Genomic DNA, 20,008 nt, shown 5'->3' with positions numbered 1-20,008 from the left:
ACATTAATGAACATAAAACTAAGCAGGTGACTTCATGAGATATTACAATTAATTAAGTAAATGCAAATCATTGCTCTAATACATCATCAGTATAACATTGTTATTTCTTCTGAGATTAAAACCTTCCATCTTGGTGAGACACTTTTTAAGACACAGGATGATAGAAGGAGGTAAACAACAAGATGTTCCAAGGAGAGGTGAAACATTCCATCCCACAGGGAAGCTCATTAAACTCAACAGGCAAAGCAATTCAGCACTTCAGGAAGTCCCTGAAACTGACAAGATACATGAGGTCTCTCTCTCTCTCCCCCAAACGTGTATAATCTGTAAGGACTGTGGAGTGACACTATCAGACAAGCTGAGCTGCCCAGAAGACACTGGGACCAACTGGGCCCTCCGCAAGAAGCAGACCAGCTGAGTTGTTTGGATGGGATGTTCTCCAACCTACTAAGCTGCCTGCAGGCTGTACAGTGGGCTCTGAGTCATTACTGCTCCTGTAAGTAACCTCTCACCCGTATTCCTCTAAGTAGCCCTAATAAAACGCATTTGTTCATCAAGCTGGATTTTGATGGTATCCATACTTTGGTTTGTCATTGGTTTCTTTTCTTGGGTAAATAAACATTTGTTCACGTCTCCTCAAAAAAAGTGTCACACAGCACACTCGTATGAAGGAATATCTGTGTTTTTCACAGTATTCTTTCACGTTCAGGCTTTGAAGTCTGGTGTGTCTCACACTTAGTGATAATCTAGATTCTGACTAGCAAATGCTGGAAGTGAATGTGAGTTTTCAACTGTGTACACTTGAAATGAAAACCTACTTGTCCTTTGTCAGTGGGCAGCCTGATCACAACTTTGATCCCTGTTAGCTCCTTCTGCTCATGAAGCAGTCCTAATAAAGGAGCCTTTTTGGCCTTGTATGTAACATGTGGCTTGGTCCAGTGTCTACACTGCCCATCCCATAAGATCCCACCATTGGGTCTCATTGTCACTATGATGGCTTTTTTCAGCATATTCCCAAGTGCCCCTGGTAAGATGTATTATAAAGAGAGTGTTCCCATTTTTCCAGACTTTGCAATCCAAGTTGAGTCAGTGCTGGAGCCTTCAACTCTCGGCAAAATTACTAGACAATGTTACCGTCATAATCCACACCTGAGAGGTGTCATCGCAGTTAGTGGGAACCCAGTAATGGTTTCCTGCAAGGTGGCCTCCAGTATTGGTGGGCTTTGAGTCAACCGAAAGCAGGTGCTCTGATGCTGCCTAACAGAATCCTGGGAGCTTTCCAAGGACATTTTATAGGACCAGGTTTTATCTTAGTAACAGCGAATTTTGAGGGGTTTGGGATCTATTAGAGAACATTTGTGTGGCCATATCACACTGCACTAGTTTTAGCTGATGGGGAGAAAGAAGCTCTCAGGCACTCTGGACTTGTAGTCTGAGCTGATGACTTAACAAAGCTGTTGAGAGTCCACAGACAAGTAACAGGCCAAGGGCCCAGAGTTTGCTTTTTCCCCCCTTCCTTCTGTGGAGGCCGAACCATCTCAACACTAGGCATCAATGGCCTTTAGAAGTCTCTTTGGCAACTTCCCTTCCTAGAAATCTGCCCTTTGAGGAGAACCAGAAATTCTGACAGGGTTTTGGTTTTCTTTCATTCCAACGAGGCTGTGGATTGTGAGAAAGTAGTTGGCAGTTCCCGGAGGAACTGAGTGATTGAGTCAGTCTGCAGCCGCATAACGCAGCACCAGGAGCAGCACACATAAGTGCATTAAAATACAACATGAGTGTCACAGATGCAAAGGCTGAGAAAAGTCAGGCTCAGAACAAGAGAATGTATAATATGGCTCTGTGCAGAAGTGAGGAGATGGCAGCTGGGGAGACACTGATTGCGAACAAGAGCTGAGCAGACTCCTAGCAACATAGAAACTCTATACCTTGAGTGTATCCTAAGTGTGCATGTGTCTGGATGCTTATATAGTATGTATACATTCATGGATTTTACATCCTTAGATTCAACCAACCACGGATCAAGAATATTCATAAAAATATTGCACCTCACTAAACATGGAATAATTTGTAGATGTTTTCATTGCCGTTGTTTCTTAAGTTGAAAACCAACTTTTATAGCACTTACTATGCATTAGGCATCGTAATAGCCTAAGATGGTTGACGTGTTCAGTGTGTGTGTGTAGGTGTATGAAGATGATCACTCTGTCTTGTATCAGGGATTTGTACACTGGTGGACAAGTAAAACACTTTGTTTTACTTGGAATATCCTGACACAGATTTATGCAGACAATGAGGGAAGAGTATACACCCACACACCCACACACACAGGATTTGCTAAATACCATCAACCTATATTTTAAAAATATGTTCTGTGAAATTGTCCTGAAGCATTCTGTTTGTTTTATTTTCATTTTGAAGAGAGAGCCTTCCTATGTGCCCAAGCCTGACCTTTCAGCTCAAGATCCTTCTGCCTCAGCCTCCCATATGCCAGGATGAAAGCGTGCATCGCCATGCCTAACTAGAAGCACAGCTTTGTATTATATAGCAATACCTCACAGACTGACATTAAAGGTAGAAAAGAATACTAGACAATTGAGGGAGGAAATGGATAACAAATGTCCTTACTGACAAAAACAAAAACAACAAGGCAGAGAAACAAGAAATGTGTAAGATCTAGACTTGGGGTTGTAGAGATGACTGGCCTTCCTAGGCACTGCGCTCGGGTATACATACATACCCACACTTACCTATAGTTAATCAGAAATAAAAATAAATTTTTAAGCTGGGTGGTGGTGGCACATGCTTTTAATCCCAGCACTCAAGAGGCAAAGGCAGGCAGATCTCTGAGTTCTGGGGCACCCAAGATTACACAGATTACCCTGTCTCAAAAAACCAATAATAATAATAATAATAATAATAATAATAATAATAACAAACAAATAAGCTGGGCATCGTGGCTTTTATCCCAGTACTCAGGAAGCAGAGGCAGGTGGATATCTGTGAGTTTGAGGCCAACCTGGCCTACAAAGAGAGTTCTAGGACAGGGCTGTTACACACACACACAAAAAAAAAACCCTGTCTCAAACCAAACAAATAAACATTATTTTGAAAAGAGGTAAAGAAACAAAATTAATTACTATATATATATATATATATATATATATATATATATATATATATCCCCAAATGCTAGTATCAAATCAAGTATGAGTAGTCTAAATACAGTGACTATAAGACGTAATTTGGCAGATTCAATAGGAAAAAAAAAAAGCCGTACATGCTATACTCAAAGAGGTGTGTCTTAAAGAAAATGGCAGAGTTTAGTCGAGCAAGGAGAAAGGATGCAGCCAACACGGCTCTGCTAGAATTAAGTTAGAATTTAAGAATTTCCTAGCGCTGTGATGAACAGTACTTCAGCATGGCAGGAGAGTTTTCATTTGTATTCATCTAGTGTTATAGTTTGAAAATACATTAAAGGAAATATTTACAAAAAGGCAACACATCCAGATGCACAGGGACTCTGCAATGCTTCATATAATAGCTGAACAGACAGACCATTGAACCAGTAAGAATATCTGGAGATGGGAATCATTGATAACTGTATCTTATTGTGTGTCATCACACTGCACCTAACAACAGGACAGGGCCTGGCATTACAATGAACATAGAGTGTTTAGAAGTTGGCCGTAAGCCAGATATGGCAGTGCACACCTGTAATCCCAGCACTCTGGGAGGCAGAGGCAGCTGGACCTTGGTGAGTTCCAGATAAGTGTCATCTACAAAGCAAGTCCAGGATAGCCAAGGCTACACAGAGAAACTGTATCTCAAAAAAAAAAAAAAAGGCTGGCCATATTCTAGACCTCACTGTAAACTCTTAACCTATGGCAAGGGATTGGAGTCATTCATTCTACATTTTGTGACTACAGTGGAATTAAGTTGGAAGTCAACAATAAAAGAAACCTGGAAAATCTCCAAATTCACAGGTCAAAGGAAAAATCCAAAGTTAGAAAGATTTTGAACTATGTGATAATACAATTATGGCATATCAAATTTGTAGAAGACAAAGGATACATAGTGTCACGCTCATACACAGTCTTACGTTCATGTGTTAGATAAGAAAAACAAAAATAAAACTGTTCTGCCTTGGATGGTTCCAATTTATTATGCTGTAGGCATTTACCCTTGTTGTTGGTGGTGGTCAGTTGGTTGGCTTCTGAGACACATTTGCATGTAGCCCAGGCTGGCCTTTAAATGCTGACCTTGAACTCCTGATCTCCCTTCCTCTACCTGGGATTACAGGTGCGTGCCTCTACAAAGAGCTTAAAAAGTTTCTCAGAGACGGGAGGTTTCATCATGTGGGTGGCATTCATGTGCATGAACATTGTCATAAAAATACAGACAAAAGAGACTCAAAAAAAGAAAGTCCTCTCTCGCTGTAGTTACTTTTGAGTGAGGGGATTATGAATGATTTCTATTTTGGATTATCTAAAAGAAAACTTTGGTAAAGGAGGCAAACCCTAGGATGGAGAGAGGTGTGGGGTAGTAGGCAGGTAGTTCTTGGGGCTTCATGGAGCTTTGCTTATGACTAATCCATAGCCATAAGATCGTCTAGGGTCTAGGTCCTAGACCAGTGGTTCTCAACCTGTGGGTCCAACCCCCTTTGTGGGTCTCATTTCAGAGATCCTGCCTATCAGATACTTATGTTACAGTTCATAACAGTAACAAAAGTGCAGTTATGAAGTAGCATTGGAAGAATGTTATGGTTACACAGCATGGGGAAGCAGCATTAGGAAGGTTGAGATGCACTGCTCTGGACAGTCAGAGAGCCACGATCCTAACATGGAAAGCAAGCCACGGGAGAGGACTGGTGTCCTGCCTTCATCAGCGGGCAGCTTGCAGAAGCCGTTTCATCATGTGGGCCCTAGAGACTGAACTCAGGTAGTCAGGCTTGGCAGCAAGACCCTTGCTCACTTACCTGTCTCCTGGGCCCATTCTTTCTATGTTTTTATAACTTGTCCACTAGGCACAAACACATAAACCTGGTCACTGTGGAAAGAAAATTGTGAAAGGAAATGAAGAACAACAAAAAGCTTAGAGAAAGAAACGAAGCCATCTGTCAGCTCCCAGGACAACATGTCGGAGCATTTCCTGAAGCCTCCACCCTCACCTCTGTGGTCTTTTGCCTGCTTGGTACCACATTGTTTTCTCTGCCCTCATGTTTATCCCATATTTCTCTGTGACTGTCAACTCCCTGCCTTTGAGCTTCAGAAACTGCTTTCTAAACAGCCGGGCTTCCCATCAGCGGAGAGCTTTGCCTGGCATGCCTTTCCCTTTATGGACAGCATAAGAACTGGAGGGCCAGGGCTGCAGCTCCAGCGCTCTGTGCCTGCACAATCCCCACACCCGAGAGGCTCAATGATGATGCCAAGTGGAATGTCTTTCTTGGCCTGACCCTGAAGAGCTGCAACAAGTCTAGATGCCAGTGTCATCATGGACAGGGTTCCACTTTCACCCTGAGGAGCAATGGCTGCCAGGGGAGGCCAGAGGTGGAGGACAGCAGGAGGGTCTGTTGATGTTACTGCCTTACTGATTTCCTCCTTAAATATGCTGTTTGGAGGCCCAGCCAGGCAATGATGATAACAGTTAACACAGTCAGACCTTTACTGGGACCCCAGCTTCACCAACTACTTTCCAAATGCTGAGAGGCAAGACAACTTGGGTGGGTCGAATGCATGACTTCTCGAGACCCCTCCCCCAGCCTCACCCCACTCAGCCACATTCACACCAAAGCAGGCTGTAGGGAGGTCAGTTACCTGGACCTCAGCTGAATGGGCTGCTGGGCAGAGCTTCTCAGGCCACAGGGGACAAGGCACACTGAGGTGATAGCTGTTCCCGAGGCTTTGTAGAGGGATCCCCCACAGTAAGGACCATCACTCTTAGCAAGTTTCTTCTCTGTGCCTCGATTATCCCAAAGTTATACTCCCCATCTTAGGGTGTTGCTGGAAATTTTGACTTAATGTGCTGGAATAGCCTGCACAGGGCTGGCATGGAGCAGGACCCCATCAGGACAACACAGAGCAGACGCCCTCCAGGGTGACATGGAGCAGGTCCCCAGTAATTGCCTCTTCAGCCCACCTTTCCTATTATCCCCATCCCTATGCCAGCTTCAGGTGACAGTCACTGTTTGGAACACTTTACTGAGGCACAGTGAGGCCAACCAAATCGCTACCCTCAGTGTTTCTAACCAAGTTCAGAAAGATTCAGAATGAGGTATTACAAGTGCAGTGAATGTAAATAAGAACTGCCCCTAGAATAAAGAAAAATGAAACTATAACATTTGCCAAGAAAATACGTAAAAATGGAGGTTACTGCATTAAGTAAAATAAGCCAGACACAGAGACAAATACCCTATTATCTCTCACATGCAGAGCCTAGATTTACACTCACTCTCCCTCCCTTCATGTGTGTGCGTGTGCAAGTGTGTGCATGTGTGTATGTGTAAGTCATAAAACTAGAAAGGGCACCATGAAAGGGAATGAAGAGATCTTTAAATGGGAAACAGGTGATGGAATACAAGGAAACTGCTTGAGGAGAGGAAGGGACTCAGTAAGTAGAGAACAGAGAGGCGAAAGGGGACACACAAGGTTTCATGACACACATGTATGGAACACTGTGATGTCACCATTACTTTGTATGCCAACTTAACAACAACAACAAAAGGGCGGGGAGTGGATCTAGCAAGTCTGACACTCTCCTGAGGAGATCCTTGGGTTTGTCACCATGACCACCAAGGTGTAGGACCCATGAGTGCCTCTGTTGTGGAAGGTTGCAGGGAGATGAATGTAGGTAGAGCCCTCCTCTCTCAGGGGAGCGGAACTGAGACACCCAGAGCAACACGGAGCACTTGAGTAACTGCCAGACACTCCACACACACTCTGACCTGTCACCATTGGCTTAAGTGTCCACCTACGGAAGCAGTGTCCACCCAAGGAAGCAGTGTCTACTTAAAGAAGCAGAGTCCACCTAAGGAAACAGTGTTAATTAAAGCCTCAGACTTAACATGGCATGTAGACCCACCTGTGACCCTGGGAACAGTGAAAACTCTGGTTTGGGGAAATATCCCTGTAAACAAGATAGGTTTCTAGGTGGAACAGATTGATTTTATCTTCCATTGACCAGAGGCTATCAACTGATAGACTAGTTGGAACCTAGAAAGGGGAAGCCATTTCCCACAGACACAGCTTTCTTGGCAAAAGCTCTGTTTCCTTCATGTGTGTGGCTTTTGGGGGCTGAGGGGGTGGGGGTGGGGGGAGTGTTTGTGTAGATGAGCATGCGCTACAGGGATCACACTCTTGAGATATGCACCTTTCCTTTCCTGGGAGGGGCGCTCATTAGGCTGGGCTCGCGGATAGCTGCTCAGGTTAGGCTGGCTGGCCAGGGAGCTCCAGGGATCTGCTTGTCTCTTCCCAAATCCCCGACGTGTCTGGCTTTTTAGTAACATTTAGTAAGTTTCTGGTCGTTGTAGTTACACAGCAAGCACATTACAGAATGAGCTCTCTTCCCAGACTCCTCTCTCCCAGCCCCACCCTGTCCTTCCTTCCCCTTCTTTCCAAGTATGTTGTAGGTAGAGCACACATGCCCAGCCACTCAGGCTGGCCCTGCCCTCTCTGCTGCACGACCCACCAAAAGCTCTACTTCTTATTTTGTTGTCAATCCCTTAATGATCTTAACCTGGAAAAACAACCAGTCTGATATGGTTTCTGAAATGACTGACAGGACACGTATCTGAAGAGCTCTGAGCATACAGATGAAGCTGTCATAGTTACTGAATGCTTTTAAGCTCTGATACCTCTCGTTTAGTTTTAAGCATCTAAAAGCATCTCATCCCTCAGCATTTCAAAGCAGAGAGAGAAATTAGACCCCATCCAAACCGTCTCGTGCTTGCTTTTTCTGTTTCTCTTTCTTTCTGTGTCCATATAACTTGAACCCCAGGCACTGCCATCCTGCCCACAGATTAAGGAATGCAGACACAACTGATATAAGCATTCCTTAGAATTCAGTGATGACACACATCCTTTCACACCCTACTCAGCTTCTGGGAAGCCCAGTGGATGCCTCTACATCTTCAGAGCCAAGTCTCCTTCCTCTGGCTCCAAAGCCCCACACAGAGTGTCCAAGATCCAGTCACTCTGCTGAGATCCTAGGCTTCTAGAGTAGAGAATACCATCCCACATGCCCATTTAATCACGGAAAGTGAGGCTCTTAGCAGGGCAAAGACTTTTATAGATCTACTAAAACTGGAACCCAGGGCTTCAGGCCATGAGATAAATATTGTCTCTGTTTACTTCTGGCTAGAGTAGCCTCCTTAACCAATGGCTCACCCCATCTTTCAGTAAGGACTGAATGAGAAAGGGCCAGACCCCAACTCAATCTGTTCTTCCCCTGAGCTCATCTCGCTCCACTGGGAGTTCCCACGGTACTTTATCCTTACCAATTTTATGGGAGGTGGCAATTTCTTTTGTAAATTATTTATCCTCTTCCAGGCCACGAGATACTGGCAATAAGCACGTCAGCACATTTGCATAGTCTACAGAGTCACTTCAGAAACAGCACCTACTGAATTTATCAGTGAAATTTTGCATCTGGGCACTTCCAATATCATTCTATGCCCTTCACACATCTTCCACCTTTAAAAAGATCACTAATGGTGGCACAGACCTGTAAACTCAGTGCTTTTCAGGCAGGAAGATTGCCAGCCTGCACTACTCAATGAAAGAAAGTAAGACAAATAAAAGGGAGGAACATAACTAGAGTCCAGGTCTCAGTTTCCAAAGCATTATGAGCGCAATGGCTTGAAAGGGAATCACTTGCAGCTTAGTGGCCCCTTATTAAGACTGATGCTCACCTGTTAACAGACACTGTTCCTGTTTGAATCTAGGCTTTGAAGAAGATAGCAACTGGAGCTCATCGCTTAGGGGCCAGTGAATAAAACATCCTAATAAGAAGAGGACACAGAGGAAAGCAGACCCTTGGCTTGACCCAGTCCTGGAAGTCCTCAAAGGAGTAAAGAACTATTTACCATGAAGGCCAGCAAGATGGCTTGTTGAGTATTGGTACTTGCTGCCAAATTGATGGCCTGAGTCCAGTCCCTGGGTTGTGTGTAGTAGCAGAAGGAGAGAATTGATTGCCACAAAATGTCCTCTGACCTCCAAAAATGCCCCCTCCCAGATAAATAAACACATGTAATTTTAATTGAGAGCAAGGTGCGGGGTGATATACACAGAGCAAATCTGCAGCCCAGAAGATATCTGAAGGTGGCCTCTAGGACTTACACGGAAAGTATCTGAGGCTTCTCAGATGAAAGGCCTTTCTGAAGAGCATCATGTGTTACTCACTGCAGAAGCCGAGGTGTAACTTGGCTGTGAACAAATAGACACACTGCTGACTGCTGGCCAAAAGGCTCCACGAAATCTGTCTTGGCCCCACCTGAAAAGAGGTGCACAGCCTGCAGAATCAGAATCAGAGCTGCAGATCTGTCATGGCTTTCAGGTGAAGAGGACCGTGGGGCATGGACCCTGAGGGCCAGTGAGACATTGAGTGGACAGGCCCACCATCCTCCTCTGAGCCTGCAGCCTGGGCCAGCCTTGATGAGTGAGCTCCTATCTCGTGGAGACTTGTTTAACCAGCCACAGTACATGCGATGGAGAAGGGCATGGTGGTGCACCCACCTACTTGCAGGAGAGCAGGCTGAAGTGGGGCTTTCCCCCTCGGTGGAGCATTTCTCTGTGGCCTAAAAGTGCCAACCAAAGAAAAGTTTTAGTTTTTTTTTAATTTTTTAATTTTTTTTATTTTTTTTCAAACCCTGGGTTCTGGGTATGTGGCTCAAGAGTGGAGCACACGCCTGACATCTAAGAGGTCCTGGTTTCAAGCCCCAGTGCTAAAAAACAAAAAGGCATAACAAAGCCAACCTGGTGCCTCCCAACGGTATGCAAATCCCCTAGAAGATGAATCTGGATTTTCAAAGATAAAACGGGTGTGGAAAGCACCTCTTCCAGCCAGAGATGGCAGGATAGATGCGAGGAAGGCTGCCTTACAGCCATGGGGTGCCTGTGATTTTGTGCCTGCAATCTCTAACCCCACCTCATCCTAGCCCCACTCTGCTTTGGTGAGCCTTTTGTCCTTGCTTCCAGGAGCTGGGATGGACTTGAATCTCTCATCCATCGTCCATTGGGGCTCCTGAAGAAGGATGCTCAGTGCTTCAAAGAGCACCACCCATTCATATTCATCTCTCAGAAAAATCTAGAGCAGGGACTAGGCGGCCGGGCACACCTAGCCCTGAGCCCACTTCCACTGCATTCTGAGCTGAAGACTCTTTAGCCTGATGTTGAGAACACTGTCTACATTCAGAACCATTTCACTCTCTAACACAGGTTTGCTCCCTTGACACCTTTCAAAACTGTCTTACACTCTAATACAGGCTTGCTCCCCCACCCCTTCCTGTTTTTCTACAGTACTGAGGATGGAATAGTACAAGTCTTCTAAATTCAATGTGCAGTCGTTGATATAGCTTAACCATTTGCTCCCCCAAATGTTTGTGTTGGAAACTGATCCTCAAGGTCATATTTAGCAGCATGTGTAGGTGGGAATCTTTGAGGACACTGGGTCACGAGGCTCCCATCCTCACAATGGACCACACTAAATGTCTCTATGAAGCCCATATATTACAGTTCTAGTTGCCAACTTATGTGCTAGTGGGAAATGGTGGAACATTTAGTAGATAGAAGGGCATTACACACCATGGTATCAGGTCATTGAAAGGAATAGTAGGACCTCAGTTGCTCCTTCTCTGTTTTATTCCAGCCACCATGACTTCACCACCTCCTCATGATATTCTGTCTTATCATAAGCACAAAGTCAACAGGGCCAACCAATCACAGCTGAAACTTCCGAAACCATGAGCCAAAACAAAACCTCTTTTCCTTTTAAGTTGATTATCTCTGGCGCTTTGTTACAGTGGTAGAAAAATGACTGTCACAATGGGGTTTTCAAGGGAGTGAATTGGTTATGATGAGCGTGGGTCTGTTATAGAGGGTTTTGGCTTGCTCACGTGAGGGCCCTCTCTGTTCTTTCTGTATTGATCTTCCCATGACCTTTCGTTTATAGATTTATAATAAGGAAAAGATGGAGAGGATGGGGCGCTTCAGCTCTCCACTGCATGTTAGAATAAAGTCCTCTGTCCTTACTCAGCCCAGGAGTCTCTGCTCAGCCTGACCTTGGCTCATTCTCTAGCTCCTCTCATTCCTTTCTGCCTTGTGCCTCACCAAGGGGGACACTCACTACTCATATACCTGGTTCCTTTGCCTCTGGCCTTCAGACATGCTCTTTACTGACTCTCAAATGATCTCACTCCTCCTGTGTACATAGCCAACTAATTGCTGAAGGTCCGTACAGAGGTACCTCCACACCACTAATCCTAGGAATGTTCTAATTTATCTCAGGAGGAGTTGTTTCCCCTTACAGCACTCAGGATATTTTATATTTTTTTCATTTTCTTGTATGTTTATACCCTGCCCCACTCAGGACTGAATGTCCATGCTTCCATTCATGAGTCTAACCCCCCGCATGATAGCCTTGGGGAAGCCCCTGGTTAGGCTTAAATGATACCCTGGGGATAAAGACTGCATGGTGAGATCTTGTTTTCTCCATGCGTCTCACAAGGACATAAATGACCATCTGTAAACCAGGTAGAGAACTACCACCACCCCTGACCATGCTAGAGGCCCGATCTCATACTCCTTGTCTCCAGGGCTAAAATAAATAAATAGCTGCTGTTTAGAACACACATTCTAAGACACTTTGCCATAAGATGGACACCACTAGCTTGTAGACTCCATCAGCCCACTCCTCCCCCAGTGCTGGCATTACCAGCATGTACTACTAGACTCAGCTAAAACAATGCTGAGGCCTGATGTATTCAGGTTTGGTTTTGTGGTGCTGGGGCTTGAACCCAGGACCTTGTGAATGCTGGACACACTCTACCACTGCATGATACTCCTGCCACCCTTCCTCCCCAGCCTCTGATTAATATATGCCTGCTCCCAGTGAGACCTTCTGATAATAATTGTTGAATTAACATGTTGAAGAACCCCAAAGAGCAAGGAAGAACCAGGAGTTACAGTTTTATTCCAGTCTTCCTCCCAGGCTGAGGAGCCAGCAGATTGCCTCATACTCCTGGAAACTTCGCTTCATTATTAGACATGATAAAGCACCTGCCACTAACTCTTGCCATTTGCTCTTCTGTCCCCCATCCCCACCCCACCCCACACAAACCTCTGAGAAGGTTGCAAGATCTCAGGAAGAGAAATGAACCATTGGGGGGCAAAGGATAGGGGAAGATGAGCAAAAATTCAAAATCTGGGCAGCAGTTGGAACAATTTAAACTCTGTTTACCTAAGTCCCACCCAAGTAGGGTTTCTGTGCTCCACGTCCACCCATCCACACACCTGCTCACCATAAAAGCACATTTTACTGCATCCCAGAGACAGTGTTACAAGACAAACATTATAACCTGCCCTTATAAAGTTACGTTTACACCAGTAACAAGGCTTTTGGGCTTTCTGTGTTTGTTTGTTTTTTCCTTTCAGTTATGGCCTAAGCAATGATAGGAGTTCAAGTCATCTGAGGGGCACAGGAGGAAGCATCCACTTCCACTCCTTAAGCAGGAAGAAACACCGCTCTGCTGGAAACGTGCACACACCTGCCCTTAATTACAGGTAAGAGCCTGGAGAGGTGGGTGGGACTAGCAGAAAGGGCAGGTCCTGCCCAATATCCAGGCTGAGATTAGGAACTCAGGATTGTGGGGCTGGTCTCAAGCCCTGAGCAGAGCATGACTGTCTTGGGGTTAGTTCTTTAACCTCATGGGACTCCAGCTCTCCCACCTGGAAGATGAGAGACACAACTGAGGGTTATTGAGCTGTTGGGAAGACTAAGGGAGGTGGGGGTGGGGTGGTATGAACAAATCAAAAAAACAACCCATTGTGAATCCCTCAGCCCAGTGTGGCACACTGCAAGTCTGTGGACAAATTCATCCTTAGTATCTGCAGTCTACCATATCATTTCACCAAACCTAGCATTGCTATGAGCGTTGACCCTGTTTTACAGATGCCAGAGCCCAGTCCAAGGTCACATGAGGAGATGGCAAAACCAGCCTTGGAGCCACAGCCGCCATCATTATTACTGTCACCACGGTAATCACCACTTACTGGAAGTTAGGCGAGGTGGAGAGTACTTCAAAGATTAGCTCATCACTGGCTCAAAGCACCCTGTTCGAAAAGAATGTCCTATTTCATGAATGAAGGCACCAGCTTTAGATGAGGAAGAAAGTAATGGTGTGACCCCCAACTCTGGGTGCAAAGCCTGAGGTTTCTTCTACATCCATATGCTATTTGCTTTGCAGAGATCAGGAGCTTGCACCTGAAGCCTCGGGAATGAAGCCTGATTGCATGTTTTTAAAATCACTGTTGTACCAAGCATGGTGATGCCTGCCTTCAATTCCAGCACTCTAGAGGCAGGGGCAAGAGGATCAATATGAGTCAGAGGCCAGCCTGGTCTACATATTGAAGTTCAGGCCAGCCTAGGCTACTAGTGAGAGCCTATCTCAAAAATATAATAGCAATAAAATAATATTTATAACTCCATTGTTAAGTGGAATGCCCTCTAAAGAAGGAATCTGTTGTCCTGTAGTATACAGAGATGGCCTATCCCCAAGAGAAAGCCTCACTTTCTACCTAGTTTCTTCCTGAAATGTGTGTCATAGAAAAAAATTGTGATTGTGTTAAGATAAAGCACAGCACAGGAGTTCTTGGCCATTGCATTTTTAATCTTCTGGGAATTAGAATAACACATTTATTCTCCCAAGTAAATTTTCACTTTCTCACAGCTCTTCCACCACTGAAGACATTTTTTCAGTAATATGTAACTGTCTTAACTATTGGCCCATGGCTGTTACAGCATCTACCGAGTCATTAATTACCACCCCCTACTTCTTTCAACCCTAACCTATGTGTGGGGACAATACAACAGAAAATCAAGGGCCATCTCCATTCTAAATAATAGCAATGCAGACAGACAGACAGACACACACACCCCAGCTACTCAGGAGGTTAAAGTGCTAGGACCCATAAGCTCAGTTCAAGTCTGTCTGAGCTACAGACAGAGATTAAGGACATAAGGACAGCCAGGTATTTTAGTGAGACTCAAGATTTTAAAAGTAAGAAGAGTGTAGAGTTATAGCACAGTGGTAGAGCTCTTGCCTAGTATTTGTAAAGTCTTAGGTTCAGTCCCCAACAGAGTGGTAGTAATGATGATGATGATGTACCAAGACCTGGTGCTAATCATGTGCTCACTGGATCACTCCCTGAGCCTTCATCTTTAACCATTTATTACTCCTTTAAAATACAGTTTCCTGTAGTTTAGAGGGAAATCACTTGTCAGTAAAAACAAATTCTGAAGTTTCCTGCTGGTCTTAAGGAAGCATTTCACTTCACCGCCTTGTTGGCTGTAAGAAGTGAAGTTCTTATTGGGGACTCTGTTCCATCAAAGGCTGGGGTATGGCCCCCTCAGATGACAGCCCCCACTCCATGGGTTGACAGTTGGGCAAACAGGGAGGGTGTTGGCAAGCCTGCTGAGGCTGACTCTGCATAGGAGCATTTGCCCACAGTTTGGTGCCTGACAAATCCAGATGAAATTCAAGTTCAAGTAAGCATCCAAACCAAGAAGTCTTGTGTTGACCAGGAGTCCAGCACTGGCTGAAACCGGCCAGTTAATTGAAGAGACAGAAACTACTCCCTCTTACTACAGAGTTTAGATGGAACACCTGCCCTCCCTGAGCCTCCCCAGATACAGTCACAACCTGTAGGTGGCTAAGAGCAGGCTGCTACAGAGCACACATGCAACCGGCTTTCTGCAGAACAACAAAGAAAACACGACTCTGGAAATTTGTGAAACAGCTATAGCTCACCGTGGCAACAATTCAGAGCAAGTACGTTTTAGGTTTCCTAACTTCCTCTCTCCTAAAACCCTCCAAAGGAAAAGTGTAGAAGTGGAGGATTATTCAAATCCTAGGAATCAAATGCCTTTCATTTCCAGCAGTGAACCTTTCCTTTGGGTAAAAGACACAGCCTTAGTATTTTTGTTGAAGCAAATATCAGTGACCACACACTTGACATCCATGCCTCCGTGGCTTCACAGTTTATATTCTGAGCGTCTCATCTAAACAGCGCTACTGCTGTTACTCTGGTAGTGACTGTCCCAACAGACTGGGCATCTGGGTGGCAGTTTCAGCTGGAAGGCAGGCATCAGTAAGGACAGGATTTGGAATTCTCTTCTACAGGTTCCTGACTGTTCGTTGTCTTTGATAAAATAGTCTCTGGCCACGAGTCAAGAGCAAAATGAGAACACTAGGAGCAACATATCAGGCTGTTGCCAGCAAGAGCTGTGTGTGGCGCATCATTCTGAGTCCTTCTGACAGCCCGGCTTTCTTAAAGATATATTTGGTGTAGAAAAGCTTTAAGGAAAACAGTTTCTGAGTGCACACTCGATAATAGTAGCTATACTAAATAGATAATTGTGGCACATAAATTACCTCTACTGTGTCATCAAGTAACAGAGCCTTTGCTATGGACCATAATGTGTGTGATGGACTTTACCTCACCCAGTGTTAGCTCCACTCTGTCCAGACTTTGTCAGCAAGAAAAGAGAGGCTCAGAGAGGTCGTTTTTAACTTGCTGCAGATCGCATCACTCCAGTGACAGAATCAAAGACTGGAACCAGGTTTACTGGGTGTCTATTCTCCAAAAACAAAAGCCTACTCTTGCAGCCTTTGAAAGGGCCCCCTTCTGCCTCTCTGCCCTGAGTTTTAAGTCTGTCTCTCCCCTGACCAGCATACACGAGGATGCCTGCCTGTTTCCAGTGGCTCCTGGATCCCAACCACCACCCTGGCATCTACTCTCAGGTACCAGCAGGGGACCGCTCGTCTCCAACAGACTTCCTGAACACGCCTGGTATTCTTAAAATCTAAAGCAGGAAGGTTTGCTTTTAAGTAAGCAATCAGACTCCATCCTGCAAGTATATCTTTGGCTTCACTCGTTAAGGGTAGAGGGCAGTCGTCAAGGGTTCCCTGGCCTCCTGAGACAATTTCGAATACCAGTAACTCAGGCACTGCAGAACCAAAAATGCTTGGCAGTCTGTCCATTTTGATGTTTTTAACAATCTATGAACACACCGCACTTTTTGAATTGGATATTCAGGCAACGCTGCCAAGCAAGCATTATCTTGCTTCCTTCTTTTGTATCCCGTGAAACTCAAGGGACGTCCTCCGTCGACCTCCGGACCATAGGAGGTTCCTGGAAGCAACCAGCCTGTCTGCAGGCTGCACTCAGGAAGGTCCCAGGCTGCAGGCACCTTCTTTCGGTGGCTACCCTTTGGTCTTTGGCTTTTAACCTTCCGTGCGCAATGAAATCACACGGGGAGCTCTGAAGCAATAGCCTAGAGATTCCCATAGAATGGTCCGTGGAATAGTCTGGGCATCAAGACTTGCTAAGTCAACACTTGATGATTTAAAGTTGCAGACTGGCAGGCTGAGAACGTGGGCCTTAGATCACACTGCAATCTTCTGATTTCGCGGTTTCTGAAGCGCTCGCCTCCGAAATAGGGCTATGCGAGGCTGTGGCGGGGGGAAGGGGGTGTCGGGGGGGGGAGGTTCTCCGCTCGGATTGCAGCCAGACTTACATTTCCTCAGCTGGTCCACAGAGCCTGCCCGCACCAACCTCCATGACTTACCAAGTTAGCAGGACTTTGGCTCTCAGCGCGGGGATCCGGGGACTAGGTTCGCGATTTCGGCGGGCCAGCAGCTGGCGAGCAGCGCGGGTCCGTGAACGGGAACAGGCAGGGACCTCGGCAGAGCCTCCGGGCCACGCCCGGGCTCAAGTGGGCTCTTAGGGGAGAGCAGGGCGGAGCGGGCCGATGAGGCGGGGACGGGCCGGGCCGTAGCGCCGTTCCCTGTCCCCCTTACTCCCCGGGAGTCGCCCGCCGCGCACTGCACCGGACGAGCGGCCACTGCGGAGCTGGAGTGGGCAAACCTCGGAGTTCGCCCAAGGGTGACACACTGGGAACTCGTCGTGCCAGCTCTGCCGCGGCCGCCGAGAGCCAAGGCCCTCCCCCTGAGAGTGCCACCCAGCGCCTGTAACCACAACCAATGCCGGGACCCGGGCGGGAAGGCTTGTGAAATGAAGTTTGTGCCTGTCAAGAAGCTGTCCACTAAGCAAACTTGAGTTTGCTCTACTTTCAGAGACTGAAGCTTTCTCCCGCCTGCCTGCCTGCCCGCCTGCCTGTCATTACATCTCCTCTTGACCGTGAATATGCTAGAGCCTTTTCATTTACTGTAAGCACGGGAAGGAATTAACATGCTGATAAATTTCCAGAATAATTAGTTTAAAGCAGTATTGACAATTAAACAAAAGTGCTTTCAGACATGTGGCCCCGTCTAGTCATGGATATGAAGTGTCGCATTAAGTCTGCCCTCGGAGCAAAGCAAAACCAAAACTTTGCAAGCGCGGCGGACTACAGCGCTTAAGGGTGTAAGTGTGTGAGTGAAGGCCAGGGCTCTCCTTCCCTGCAGGGTGCCGCAGTGCTCCACAGGGAAGGGACTCTTCTTCCAGGAGTCTGATCTGTTTTCAAGGGCTGGAGATGGACCCAGGGCTGGTCTTTGTTCGCATTTTTGGCTTCTGCTTTTTTGCTTAGTCTATCAATTACCTTTTTTGAGACAGTTGTTCCTTATTTCTTATTTTGGACTTTTTATCTGGGGATAATTGTAAATTAATAAAGAACTGGAAGAAATAATGCGCAGATCCTTGTACCCCTATCCCAGGTTGCCTGGTCCTGTAGAGCTACGGCACAAAAGCTACACACAGTAAGCAGAGAACAGTCATTAATAGAGTCAAGATACAGAACAGATCCACCACAGGAGCCCTTTACATCATCCACCCTGTGCTCGGCCTCTGGCAACCACGACTGTTCCCATTTCTATAAATTCACCAAGACTTTTAAACACATGGAATCATGTATCAGGTTGCACCTTGGGATAACGCTGTAGAATTCTGTCTTCCATTTCTTTGTGTGCGTGTTTAAGTGTCTGAGTACGAACATACCATCGTGCACACGTGTGGGTCACAGAACAGCTTACAGGAGTTGGTTTTCTCTTTCCACTATGTGGATTAGGGCATGAGTGAACTCAAAGTTGGCAGCAGCCACCTTCACCCACTGAGCCATTTCAACAGTGTTTTTCTGTTGTTTTCTTTTCATTTAGTATAATCCCCAAAGGATTCACCCAGACCATCGCTTGTATCAATAGTTACTTCCCTTCTATTGTTGTTGGGCAGTATCCCAAGGCATGAGCTCCTGTTGTTTTTTAAAAACACTGTTCACCTCTTTGAAGACAACTGGCCTTTTTCCAGCCTTTGGTTACTAGGAGTAAACCGTGTATTCCCAGACGAGCTTGTGTGTGAGCTGAAGTCTTCCTTCCTGCTGGTCAGTTTCTCGAAAGCCTGCTGAGCTACCTTCTGTAATAGATAAAACAGTTAACATTTTCACTGGCGACCTGCTGAGTGGCTGCGCATCACCAGCCCTTGCTGATGGCCCGGTTCATCTTGGCCGTTTGCACGGTGGTCCTGGTGAGGCATTGCTGCGGTTTCGCTTGCTGCTGATGCTGGGCTGAGGCATGTGCACACTTGCCGTGCGTTTCTTCTCTTGAGGAAAACATGTCTCTGTGTCTCTTGTTCATTTCCTAAATGTTATATGTTGAGAGTGTCTATGTGTGGCTTGTAAATATTTTCTCCCATTCTTTGCAGGTTTTTTCCCTTCCTCTTCTTTCCCTGCTTCCTTCTCTCTCTGTCTCTCTGTCTGTCTCTTTCTCTCTGACAGGGTTTCAGCTGTCCTGGGACTGACTGTAGTGTCAAATATGACCTTGAACATGTAGTCCTCTTCTCTTTTGACTGTGACCACAAGTTTGACCATGTCACCATGACAGACATCATGGACTAATAGCCAGGACACCATAGCCAGGGCATGCCAGGCTACGTGCCTTGGCCCCCTTTCATTTTATGAGGTCCAGCTCCCTTACTTTCCCTTTGATGGGCCATGCCTCTGGAGTCAAGTCTGAACTCTGACAATGCCTAGATCTTAAAAATTAGCAGTTACCCCACCCCTAGAGAAGCTGCAGGTGTGCTGTGTCACATGCATCAGCACAGACAGGCTGTCTGTGCTCAGTGTTCAGATCTGTGAATATCTGAATGATTAGTAGCCTAATACTCCCTGAAGAAAGCAAGCCTGAGATAACCACCAATCCAGAGCCATGGGGCCCAGACAGGAAGCTAGCCTGAGATGACCACTAGCCCAGCGTACTGCACAGCTGACAGACCATGCCTGAGATGACCCCTGCCTGGTGCCATAATGCATGGGCAGGGCATAGCACTGCTGAAACCACTCCTGAGATGACCCCAGATGCTCGAAGACCCCAAGTGCCACTAAGAGAAGCAAGGAAGTGGTGGAGAAATGGAAGAGAAAGAGAAACAGAAGAGTGTAGTCATAAGGAAGAGAGGCAAACCTGGAAAATTGAAGGTAGCAAGGTAACAGCCTGATGTGAGTACCACAGCCTGATGTGATACCATCTGGGACTATGGTGGGTGGGGATGTGGCCTATACTTACCACTGTGTGCCATGTCTGGGTTCGTGGCCCTGCAGGGGAGGGGGTCTGTTTCCACCAAAGGCCAGGTGGACAACCCTGGTCTGGGCTGTTGCCTGGGAACATGCTGATATCTGAGGGCTGTGCAGAATTGGCCCCGTTCCTAGCCTGTGCTTCATGGACAAGCTGGCCTTGGGGATGTGGGAGCAGGAAAGCTGACTTTGCCCCTGGCCAGCTTGGGAGAGCAGGTCCAGTACATCACCCAGG

At 46.3% G+C, this 20,008-nt stretch overlaps 1 protein-coding gene and 1 pseudogene across 4 annotated transcripts in view; one reads left to right on the top strand and one right to left on the bottom strand.

The window, feature by feature from the left end:
• Positions 1-17,202, bottom strand: part of Nod1 (nucleotide binding oligomerization domain containing 1) — a 49,185-nt gene extending 31,983 nt beyond the window's left edge. For 2 of the 4 annotated variants that reach the window (XM_021648044.2, XM_021648058.2), the window contains exon 1: positions 16,843-17,201. The gene's annotated coding sequence lies outside the window, so the exon portion shown is untranslated. Of the gene's footprint in view, positions 1-4,978; positions 5,050-16,842 lie in introns of all 4 variants that reach the window. The other 2 variants (XM_060379972.1, XR_009590713.1) reach the window with 2 other exon arrangements.
• Positions 17,203-19,268: 2,066 nt separating this feature from the next.
• Positions 19,269-19,369, top strand: LOC132653390 (small nucleolar RNA SNORA17; annotated as a pseudogene).
• The last annotated feature ends 639 nt before the right edge of the window (positions 19,370-20,008 follow it).

The sequence above is a fragment of the Meriones unguiculatus genome, chromosome 3 (assembly GCF_030254825.1).
Source record: "Meriones unguiculatus strain TT.TT164.6M chromosome 3, Bangor_MerUng_6.1, whole genome shotgun sequence".
Lineage (NCBI taxonomy): Eukaryota > Metazoa > Chordata > Mammalia > Rodentia > Muridae > Meriones > Meriones unguiculatus.
Note: the sequence above shows the minus strand (reverse complement) of the source record. Positions and strands in the feature narration are given on the sequence as shown.